General features: G+C 45.1%; 1 long non-coding RNA gene across 1 annotated transcript; it reads left to right on the top strand.

Moving 5' to 3' along the window:
• The first annotated feature begins 1615 nt into the window (after window positions 1–1615).
• Window positions 1616–10032, top strand: LOC310755141. Its single transcript, XR_014544168.1, has 3 exons — window positions 1616–1703; window positions 7698–7823; window positions 9445–10032. It is a non-coding gene; the product is annotated as an uncharacterized lncRNA (long non-coding RNA).
• Window positions 10033–10418: the final 386 nt, after the last annotated feature.

Below are 10418 nucleotides of genomic sequence, written 5' to 3' on the forward strand. Positions count from 1 at the left end.
GCGCTGGGTCCATATCTCTCCACAGATTGCGCAGACATGCTTTCGCCTCTCCATGCAAATGAGACAAGATAAACCCCACTTTTTCTTGCTCATCTCTAAACTCTTTCTCCAGCAGTTTCAGCGCAAACTGCACGTCCGCTCGGAAATTGGGGTACTGCTGCAAATTCCCATCAAAGTGAGATACAATGCTGCCTCCAGTCCTTCCCAACCCGATTCCCTCGGATCTGGAACCCGTTTGTGCCTGCTTAGTAAGCACTTCCAACCTGGCTTGGAGATCTCGGCATGCAGCAGCCGCTTCATCCTCTCTTTTCCTGGAGGCGATTATCTCTGCGCTGAGCTGCGTTACCGCTTCTCGCAGGGAAGCAATTTGCTCTTCAGTAGACATGTCGCTTGACTTTTGTGAGCTCCAAAGGCACCAGTCCTCTTTCCTCCCTGCTTCGCTCCCCACACGCCGCTTGAGTCAAAGAGAACTGATGAAAACTTCTGTGAGATGGGACTTACTGTCAGAGACTGCCTCTAGGTCCCGGCTCACAAAGGACCAACGCTAGCCGGTAGAACGGAATAAAGTCTTTATTGAAGTATAGTTTCCATTTCCACATCTTAGCGTGCGTCTCTACGTCTATTCCCTAGATCGGCGAAGTCCCATCTGAATCTCCGCCTCCTGTACACCAGTTCAAGACCCTAGCCTTGCTCCACCTTTTGCGTCTCTCCTTTCGCCTCTGGGTCCTACCACCCCCCGGGGTTCCTTCCTTCCTGGATGCCTCGGATGCGGACCCTTCGGATTCCTCCCCCTCCCTTCGGCGGGCTTTAGGACCTGGCTCCCTTTCCGGGCTGCTCATTGCGCCTCCCTCTGGTACATTTGAACTTGGCGCGCGCGCGCTGTCTCCGACCCTCCTCTCTACCGTTTCCTCGCTCTCTGACGCAGGCGTGGCTGCTGCCGGAGAGCTGCCTGTCGCTGGTGCCTGGAACTCCTCCCCCCTGCTGCTCTCTGGTGGAGTAGCTGGTCCGGATTTCCAGCTGCTGCTCTCTGAATCCCCTCTGGTCCCTTCTTCCTGGGGTGCCCCTCTTGGTAACCCCCCAGCTCTGCCCACGGGAGCCCCTTTCTGTGAATCCTCCGATTCGCTGGACAGACTTAGAGATCTCGGACGGCTATCATCGCTAACCTCTCCTTCCGATTCCTCGCCATCCGTTCCCTCTGCTCCTGAACCCCTGACAATATGTATTGAAAATTAATAAAAATCATTAATTGGTATATGAAAGAGTGTTAAGGAGTGTAACGACAACTGAAAACAAACAATGAATGTCTGCCACTGTGTAAATAAAAACAAACTTTTATATATCCAAATCACAAGTAACGCCACCGACTGGGCCGCTACTAATACTTACCTAACCCTTGAGTGCCGCACACAAATATTTGAATGTGTCATCCAGTCGAGTGGGCTCTCAAATTATAAAAGCTGCCCTTCCAAATGGAAAAGATTGTCTCAAATTCCACCGTAGGCATCCATTCTGTTTTGTTCCAGTGAGAAGTCTTGACAACTTACTTTTCTTGTGAGAATGGGTGTACGTTTTCTATAGTATATCCCATGCTTTTCACGTTCACAGAAAAGGTGGTGCTAAAGCCAAACGATGTTTCGGTGTTTACCACGCTCAGTGTGAACGGACGCCTCTTTGCTTGCCCTCGAGACCAGTTTGACTCACTGGTATGTAAGTATGCTAAGCCTCTGAACGCCTTTTGAGTCAGAGGCTGTGCTTTGTACTCCTTACTTGAACGCTATATAACATACGCATTTCTTACCCTGAAAATTTCTCCTCAGCCTTTCTGCATAACTATCCGCAAGACATCTGAAGGCAGCACAGTACAAAGAAGCGTTTTAATGTTTACTGTTTTGTTATGTTTTTATATATGTTGGGAGCCACCCAGAGTGGCTGGGGCAACCCAGTCAGATGGGTGGGGTACAAATTTTATTATTATTATTATTATTGTTGTTATTATTATTATTATTGGAGATTTTCAAAGCTTGGCAAGAGGGCTGCAAAGAGTTGTGTGGGGAAGATCCATGCTATGGGAGTGGCTAGCATTCTCTGAGTAGGACGTCCCCTGATTCAGACCAGGTTTTTTAAATGTATTTATTTAGACAAATTTATATGCTGTGCGTATTTTCAATATGAGTACCAGCCGCTTCTCTCATATTTCACTCAAGAGCTACCCAAGTGTCACACCCTCATCCTAGAGAGGTCTAGAAATCAACCACATAGCAGTGGGGCCTCACGGAAAACAATGGCAGGAACCAGCAAAAATACAGTACAGCCGTACCTTGGAAGTTGAATGGAATCCGTTCCCGAAGTCCGTTCGGCTTCCAGAATGTTCGGAAACCAAAGCGCAGCTTCTGATAGGCTGCAGGAAGTTCCTGCAGCCAATCGGAAGCCCCCTCGGAAGTTCAGCTTCCAAAAGAAGGTTCGAAAACCGGAACACTCACTTCCGGGTTTTGATCATTCGGGAGCCGATTTGTTCGGGAGACAAGACGTTTGAGATCCAAGGTACGACTGTATTGAGGTGGTGATGGCCTTGGGGCGACCCCAATGATATCCTTTGGTGTTGCCATGTGTGGGGTTGCCCTGCTGGCAGGCAGCTTATTACCCATGGCAGATCTGGCTAAAGACCCCTAGTCCTGGAAGCACAATTTCTGTTCTCATTCTGAAGCAAAGTTCTTAACCCAAGGTAATATTTCTGGGTTAGCGGAGTCTGTAACCTGAAGCGTATGTAACCTGAAGCATATGTAACCCGAGGTACCACTGTACATGTAATTTTTAAAAAAAGCATTATATATAGGCTGGCATATTATGGAGGCGCAGAATAAACTCTTTCAAGTCGTTCCTCAGTGCTCTATAATTAAAACCACTGTTCTCATTAGAAAGTCTGGCTTTCCTTAAAACATTCGAAATGTTTGCAAGTACTAACAGCAGAGTAATCCCGCCATGCTCCCAAGGGGTCCACTTCTAGAGACCTGGATTATTATTATAAAGTGCTTTTTGGTCCTTTCATTCAGAGCAGTTTTCGTTGGCAGGCCAGCATGAATTAAGTCCCTCGCTCCAAGCCTTGATCCTGGCTCTTGTCCCCTCCCAGTGAGACACTTTGTAGGATTCAATCCATTTCAGAGGAACAGTGAAATGGAAGCTTTGACGTCGCTTCAGATACAAAGATAGTTTTGGATCGCGATTGTTTAAAATATAAAGGAAGCAACTAAATTTAAATGCGAATATAAATTTTGTTTAGGCGGTAGTGTGCTTCTGGCATGCCGACGCTTGCGTCCTTCATTCATCATTTTAAAGAGCCTGCTGTATTTTGGACACAGCAGGCAGGTTGCAAAGAGCTGTAGGCAAGAGTTTTGGCACTTGCCTGGCACTAAACAGCAGCGCTTTGGGGTTTTTGGAGAAGGAGTGGGGAGCCTTCTTTTGCAGTCCTTTGTGTTTAAAAGATTGGGAGATCTTCAGAGTAGATACAAATGTAGTTGAAGGATAGCGAAAGATGGGTGCTGTAAAGGGAATTGGAGTTGCTCGTGCGTAAGGGGGCTGCTGCTCTGGGCAACGTTGTCTGGCTAAACCTTTCCCTGGCTGGACAGCCCTTTCTCCGTGGCTGTGTCAGTCACTGGCAGAATCCGTCAGTGGGTGTTTCCTGAACTTCTTCCAACATAAAAGCTCTTTGACGCCAAGTCTCCGCCTAGCTTCCCTGCGCGGAAGTCTTCTGCGCAGAGTGGGCGTGGCCAGCGGAGGTCCTGGGCTCTCCCCGCTGGCCTCTGTGGAAGAGTCTTGGAGCCATGTCTCCGAAGTCCTTCCCTGCTCCCCTTTCTTCCTGGTGTCACGCCGATTTCCTTCCCCAAAGGAAGTGTTCTCTCTCTCCCTGCTGGTCCCCTCTCCTGCATCGTTGGGGAGCCTTACCTCCACTCTTGGCTCCGATGGCTGTTCCCTGACAGGTACATCCATGGAACTCTCTCAGTCCTGGTTCGTAATCATAGTAAGGCACTGTCTCATTCATTTTAACAATAACAACAAAAATCAGTGCCTTCTACTGAATCAGTAAAATTTAAAAGTGCTTAACTTGGCTTGGGTTGTGCCTGCGCTTTTTGGTGCTTTCGACCATTATTCCTTCTACTCCTTAGGAAAGCTCGCGTTTAGGATAGCCTTCAATGTGCCAGGTGAAAGCTTCCAGTTTTATGTTAATGATTAGTGAATATATTGCAATATGGAAAAAAATTGGAAAGGGAAACGTTGTCAATGAACTGCACTGCCCTCTAGTGGAGTAAAAAGCAACTAGGAAGGATAGCTTTACCTATCGTTGGGCGGCTGCCAGCTCAAATTACTGGTAACTAAAATGCAAAGGGTGTTAAGTTAATTCTTCTTAATGCAGGACTGTAGATATCAGCTCCGCTTACAAATTCAAGTGGGGAGCCGATTCTGATCAATTAAAATCCTTCAAAATGGAACATCTCATACCTTGCATGATTCTGCCTCTGCAGCTACAATTCAAGCTATGAATGGCAACCAAAATGCTGTCTAGTCTCTAAACCCTGTTTTCCCAAGGTCAAAAGAATCCTCATAGGAGCCCCTTACAATCGACTCGCCGTTGCATCACTCACAAGCTGAGAGAGATAGAAATGCCATTTCTCAGCAGATGGAACATTTCGCTATAGATTAATGCAATGTTAACATTATTTAGCATTTATAGAGTGCTTTAGAGTCCGAAGTATTTTGCATGGATTATCTCAGTAGCTTTAAGTGGTTAACATCGTCCCCGTTCTGCTTACTGGGTTAGGGTGAGGCCAGCATAACAGCAGCATACCTAAGGCTGCGCAGAATTTCAACCCAATATTTTAAGTTCACAGCATTAGTTCTCTTTAGGTCATCTATCAAACATACAAACTTTCCATTTGCGCACCAGGCGGCATCTTCATTCCTCGTGTTGCGTGGCATGGAAAAACGCCGTTTTGATGTTTCTTGTTTGTTTTAATGAAAGATGGGAACAATTAAGATTAATTTAGCCCGCACTTTGTATGTGCATATCACTGTAATTAATATAATTGTGAGTGAAGGTCATGTGGAAACAAATGGCAGATAATGAATGGTATATTTATTCATGAGTGTACTCTTCGTATGTCAGAAGCCCCCGGTGTCAAGTAAACAAAAGAAGATTCCCCAGATGATTCCTAGGTCTGGAGATATGTGCTGTAAATGGCTTGTAAACGCGCAAGGATTTCTCCCCAGCCTGTTTCCCAAAGTGATATTTGCTCCACTGGGGAAAACACACAGTGGGTGCAAAAGAAGAAGAAGAAGAAGAGTTTGGATTTGATATCCCGCTTTAACACTACCCTAAGGAGTCTCAAAGCAGCTAACATTCTCCTTTCCCTTCCTCCCCCACAACAAACACTCTGTGAGGTGAGTGAGGCTGAGAGACTTCAGAGAAGTGTGACTGGCCCAAGGTCACCCAGCAGCTGCACGTGGAGGAGCAGGGAAGCAAACCCAGTTCACCAGATTACGAGTCTACCGCTCTTAACCACTACACCACACTGGCTCAGTCCCTGGCAACTCCAGGAAGGAATGGGTGTCCCCTATTAGGAACCATGGAAAGCCACTGCCAGTCAGTGTAGACTGGGCTAGATAGACCACCGGCCTCACTTTTCCTGGCAGCTTTCTCCTGTATGCTTCCTCCCTGCAATGCAGCAGGAATGATGCATGAGAGAGAAAGAGATTTATATCATTGTATTTTAAGGCTGCTTTGTTTCAGTTATTTGACCTGACCTGGCCACAGTGATCCATGCGACGGTCACCTCCAGGCTTGACTACTGTAATTCGCTCTACGTGGGGCTGCCCTTGAAGCTGTCCCAGAAACTCTGGCGGGTGCAGAATGCTGCAGCGAGGCTCCTCATGGGGTCTCTGCCATGGGAGTATATTCACCCAGTGCTTTTCCAGCTGCACTGGCTCCCGGTGGAGTGCAGGGTCAGATTTAAGGTGCTGGTTTTGACCTTTAAAGCCCTTCACGGCCTAGGACCCTGGTACCTACGGGACCACCTCTCCCAGTATGCCCCACGGAGAGCCTCAAGGTCCATAAATAGCAACACCCTAGAGGTCCCGGGCCCTAAGGAAGTTAGATTAGCTTCAACCAGAGCCAGGGCCTTTTCAACTCTGGCTCCGGCCTGGTAGAACTCTCTGCCTCATGAGACCAGGGCCCTGCAGGATCTGATTTCTTTCCGCAGGGCCTGTAAGACAGAGTTGTTCCGCCTGGCCTTTGGCTTGGAGCCAATTTGATTCCCTCCCCCTCTTTTTTCTTTTTCCTTTCTCCTCCTGCGATGAGGCTACATTTTAATATTTTAATGTTTCAATATTTTAATGTATTTTACTTTTGTTTTTAAGTTGTAATCATCCAACTTGTTTTTATTATTGCTTGTTAGCCGCCCTGAGCCCGGCCTTGGCTGGGGAGGGCGGGGTATAAATAATAATTATTATTATTATTATTATTATTATTATTATTATTATTATTATTCGTTTCCTGCAGCAAGGAAAACAATGAAACCTAGCTCACGTTGTTGGCATCCACCTGTCTCAAGAGACAATGGACAGAGCCTCCGGGGGTGAAGTCAAATCGCTGTGTTGGCAGCATCCAAGTGACCTCCCCAGAGCACAAGCCTGGGCAGTGTGTGCGGAGGTCCTGGGCTGCCCAGATGAGAAGGCCCCCCTCTCAGCCTTGCAGATGTGGTCCAAAGTAAAGCAGAGCAATAGGTTTGGCACCAGCTTGGCTGCAGGGAGTTGCTGGAAGGAAGTGTACAAGGCACCATCCAACCGTCTTCGGGACTGCACTCCAGTGTGGTGTAGTGGTTAAGAGCAGTAGTCTCGTAATCTGGGGAACCGGGTTCGCGTCTCCGCTCCTCCACATGCAGCTGCTGGGTGACCTTGGGCTAGTCACACTTCTTTGAAGTCTCTCAGCCCCACTCACCTCACAGAGTGTTTGTTGTGGGGGAGGAAGGGAAAGGAGAATGTTAGCCGCTTTGAGACTCCTTAAAGGGAATGAAAGGCGGGATATCAAATCCAAACTCTTCTTCTTCTTCTTCTTTGTATAGGGTTTACTGCTTAGCCTTTTCTTCTCTTGAAGATATCCCACAAGGCAGCAGAGGTTTAGGATAAGAGTTTCCCTTCTCCTAGATGGGCTACCTTTGCAGGTTGATGAGTCCTGCCTGCCCTTACCTAGCTCACAGCGACAATCATCCCTGTATGCATTTATGCGGTAATGTGCGTGTTGTGCATTTAACTTTGAAGCCATTATTCTTGTTTTGTGCTGTGACCAATATTCACACAGTCAGTTTTATACAGTGGTACATCAGGTTACATACGCTTCAGGTTATAGACTCTGCTAACCCAGAAATAGTGCTTCAGGTCAAGAACTTTGCTTCAGGATGAGAACAGAAATCGTGCTCCAGCAGCGCGGCGGCAGCAGGAGGCCCCATTAGCTAAAGTGGTGCTTCAGGTTAAGAGCAGTTTCAGGTTAAGAACAGACCTCCGGAACGAATTAATTACTTAACCCGAGGTACCGCTGTACAAGCGCCACTGCGTGCAAAAAAGCAAAACAGAAAAAGAGCTGTTAAAACAGAGTGAGAGATCAGGTGGATAAGAACGTTTACAGAGAGCTTTGTCGTTATTTTTCCCAGGTTCCACTGCAGGAACAAGAAGGCCCATCGACTGGGACTGTGGGAATGTTTGAACTCATGAGCTCCAAAGACTTAGCGTATCAAATGACCATTTATGAGTGGGAGCTTTTCAACTGCGTGCATGAGGTGAGGAGAATTCTTGTGCTTGTCCCATCGTAGGCTGAGACAGAAGTGGCTAACATCTTCCAGTCCCTGTCTATCTTCTCTTTTGAGACCCTTCCAATTTCTCCCATTGTTTTGGATATATTGTAATAGGTGTTTAAAGGATACTTGCAAAACCATATTGAAAAATCAGAACTCCTATTAGAATAAACAAGTTCCGTTTTAAATACTGAAATATTAAATAAGATGGATAACAATGTGTAATAGAAAAAGAAGCATGAAATTAGGTTAAAGGTGTGTGAAAGAAAGTCACAGAAGTGGAAAGAAATTGCAATTGAGTAGATTGGAAGTCTAACACAAAGGTGGGGTGAGGGGTGGTGGATGGTGATGGGAAAAGGAATTATCTGTGGAATTGAGTGTAGGTATGTTTGAACATTTTTAAGGACTGCATGAAATGTATGTTTGTATGCTTGTGTATTCACAATATGTGTGTATTAATGTTGAATTATTTTAATAATAAAAACTTTTTTTTAAAAAAAGAAGTGACTAACATGGCAGGGCAGAGTTGCGACAGAACTAGGTCTCTTCCCAGTGCACCTATACCATGTTGGCCTTCCCATTCCTTTGCCCCCACACCCGTCTCTCTCTCCCAGTAAGCAGCAGTAGCGCATTTGCCAGGAACTTAGTCTTGCAGCTCTGACCCCCCGGACGGAGTGCTTCTGGGCTGCAAAATTCGGTGGTAAAATCCAGAGACGGTAGAATGAGTTTTATCACTTCAGATTGCAAGTGCAGAATGCCATTTGGCACCCCAGGGAGATCTAACATTTCTGCCAATTCTTAAGTGAAAGGAAAACGTTTCTGTTTCTGGAAATATTATACAATTTGGGAGAAATTGAAATATGTTCAAATACTTTCTTATCAAACCTAATCTTACATTGTTGCTTATAAAATTTTAACTTAGGCTGCATTCACATGGCAGTTTATTCTGTTTTTATTTTTTTTAATTTATATTTGGCCTTTCACATGATTTAAAAGCCGCGTCCAGAAATACAGGTTATTGCAAGTTTTGCACTCATTTCCATACTATTTGCAAACAGAGCTCTCTCTGCTTCTTTTGTAGCAACTAACATGGAAAAGAGAAGCAAACTTGCAGCATTTTCCACTATAGTTCCAATATAATGTGGAACTTAACAGGGAAAGTCATGAAAATGGAATAAACTGCTTTCTGAATGCAACCTTAGTTAACAGCGCGCAATGTTGGGCTCTTTCATATATCCTGACTTGTTCCGAAGCTTTCAGCCGTATTTTCCAAGTAACAATAAAATGGGAAACTATAGTTAATGGAAGTTAATGATTGGTTTACAAACTTATGCAAAGGTGTGGCCAGTGCACTTATTCGTAAGTTGACAAGACTCTTGTCTAGTACAAACCACTAGAAGGAGAATTTAGTCAGCTTTTGGGAAGAGAGGAGGAACAGAAATGTGATCAGAGAACACTTGCTACATAGCAAGATCCAAACCTCAGACTATTTGGAAACGTAACTAGAGATTTGTTCCAGGGCGGTTCTTTTTTTTCTTTTTTAAAAAGCACAAATCATTTGTCTAACCCTGATATTCTTCCCCTCCTCCTTTTCCCCCTCCCCTAGTTGGAACTGGTCTACCACACATTTGGGAGACACAATTTTAAGAAGACCACAGCGAATCTGGATTTGTTTTTGCGAAGGTTCAATGAACTCCAGTTCTGGGTAGTCACAGAGATTTGTCTTTGTTCCCAACTCAGCAAACGTGTCCAGCTCTTAAAGAAGTTCATCAAGATTGCAGCCCAGTAAGTATAGCTCAACGACTTCAACGTTGCAACTCCTGTAAAGTTCCCTGGGAATGAGAGGAAGTCCCATTGAACTGAATGGGGCTTACTTTTCAGTAGGCATGTACAGTGGTACCTTGGTTCTCAAACTTAATCCGTCCTTTCCAAAAGCAAAGCGTTCCAAAACCAAGGCGCGCTTTCCCATAGAAAGTAATGCAAAACGGATCAATCTGTTCCAGACTTTTTAAGACAACCTCTAAAACAGCAATTGAACATAAATTTGGCTATCTAATGAGATCATTGATCCATAAAATTAAAACAATAATCAGTGTACTGTACTATAAAATAAATAAGGCAGTATTGTAGATGATACAAATTAAAATTATTATTTTTTCTTACCTGCACTGATGATAGTCATTGTTTGGATGGGGGGCTTTTATCAATTTACGCGGTCGCACAATTAATCAATCAATCAATAGCTGAACTGGGTACCACAGTCACAAAAACAAATTAACCGAAAAAGCCTCAAATGCAAAAACGCAAAATAGCAAAAACAAAAGCGCCAAACTTAATCTGTTCTGGAAATCGGTTTGACTTCCAAAATGTTCGAAAACCAAGGCGCAGCTTCTGATTGGTGCAGGCAACCCGGAAACAGTAGCCGATAGCCACATCAGACCTTTGGCTTCTGAAAAACGTACAAAAACCAGAACACTTATTTCCGGGTTTTTGGTATATGGGAACCAAGGCGTTTGAGAACCAAGGTACAGGATTGCACTATGGAAAGAGAGGTGTAAAATATGTCCTTAATGTGGGCTA

The sequence above is a fragment of the Podarcis filfolensis genome (genome assembly GCF_964270895.1).
Source record: "Podarcis filfolensis genome assembly, contig: HAP1_SCAFFOLD_468, whole genome shotgun sequence".
In the NCBI taxonomy this organism is placed as follows: Eukaryota; Metazoa; Chordata; class Lepidosauria; order Squamata; family Lacertidae; genus Podarcis; species Podarcis filfolensis.